The sequence below is a fragment of the Trichechus manatus genome, unplaced genomic scaffold, assembly GCF_000243295.1.
Source record: "Trichechus manatus latirostris isolate Lorelei unplaced genomic scaffold, TriManLat1.0 scaffold00074, whole genome shotgun sequence".
NCBI classification, from domain to species: Eukaryota; Metazoa; Chordata; class Mammalia; order Sirenia; family Trichechidae; genus Trichechus; species Trichechus manatus.
This window is the reverse complement of record NW_004444010.1, coordinates 218,245-220,086: the sequence shown is the minus strand read 5'-3', so window position 1 is coordinate 220,086 and position 1,842 is coordinate 218,245.

Here is a 1,842-nt window from a genome sequence, read left to right as displayed (position 1 = left end):
TAATTTTCTTCAACTTCAACTTGAACTTGCATAAGAGCAATTGACGGTCTGTTCCACAATCGGCTGTTGGCCTTGTTCTGACAGATGATATTGAGCTTTTCCATCATCTCTTTCCACAGAAGTCTATTTGATTTCTGCATATTCCAACTGGCGAGGTCCACATGTATAGTCCCCATTTATGTTGTTGAAAAAGGTGTTTGCAGTGAAGAAGTGCTATGATTAACACCACTTTATAGAGGAGAAAATTAACCCTTAGAGTGCTAAAATCTGAAACCAGATCTTTCTTATTCCAGAACACTAACTTTTACATTAAATTGCTCACCCAAGTATGATACCTTCTGGCCACCTTGGAACCTAAGTTGCATTTCTTATGTTGCTTCCACAGAAAAATAGGTTATAACTTCCAAAAAACTAACTTACAACTGAACTTCTAGAATACAACCTATTTATAACTACGGGAAAATGCCTGTGTAGTTTAAAATGCCCTTTCTCTTCATGCAAGATGATGTTTTCCAAAGAAATAGCAAAATTGTGAGATATGAGAAGTTTTAAAGAGAAACCATGTATCCTTGTAAAACTTATTTTCTAATTTTAACCTGTTTGAAGAATGTACTTGAGCATTGTTTACTTATCACTGTGTTTCTTTCTATTAATTCATATTTCTCTATGACACATTTTGAGTCAATGAATCAATGCCTACATAACGACTTACCCCAAAAGAAAACATTAAAAGATAGTTACACTGCATGAAAATAGCTGCTTACCATTCACACCCAAGTTTGAGTTCTGAATTTCTAATAAACTTTTACTTTCAAAACCTTTGCCATTCAAACCTTTGTTTTACAAACTTTTCTCCACTTGATGATGCATGAGTTAGTCTTTCCCATTTAATTAAAACACACACACATACATATAATCATACTTATAGTATTTCCATTAAGTAGCCAGACTTTATCTATTCAACAAATATTTAGTGAGACCCTCCTATGTGCTAGGAAATATGCTAAGTGCTGGAATCCACTGCTAGGTGCAGAACAGGATGTATATAGTTCATATGTGTCTTCAACTGAATTATATACTCTCTTTAAATGGAGCTAGTCTTCTGAATGAAACATTTTGTCTTCTTAGACACAGACTTTTACTTGGATACAGTCACATTACTTAAAATATGGTAGCTGTCATGGTTCTCCTATTTTACTACTGGTGCTTTACAGTTGTTGATTTAATATACTGCCCCCCAACCAAAATCTTCTTAACAGTAAAAGCTGGGAAACCTAAGGTTTTGATACAATTAGAAATCCTGTCATGCTGCAAATGAAGGGAAATAAGAGCAGTCACAGATGCCCCAACCAAGATGAAGAATGGTGTGGTGGATAAGACTTGGGAAACTAGAACAAGACTGTCTAGGCTGAAATATTGTCATTACCACTTACTAGCTATGTGGCCATGGACCCCACCCTCTTCAAAATGAGGGTAATAAAGTTACTGAGATGATAAAAAGAGGTAATTCACATAAGGCACTTAGGCCAATGCCTGGCAAAAATAAGTGTTCAATATAACCAACTAACCAACCACTAAATCAGTTGACATTGCTAGTGTCATGCTATGCACTTTACATGGATGAACTCATTTAATCTTCACAACAAACCCCAAAAGTTGGCCCTATCATTACTTCACTTTATATGTAGCTATTATTATGTTCATGCAAAAGAGAAAGAAATTAATCTTCAAATGAAAAGATAATACTGAGGGGGCGGGGCCAAGATGGCAGTGTAGTCAGACACTTCCTATATCCCTCTTACAACAAAGACCTGGAAAAAAAAGTGATTTGATTGTATATGA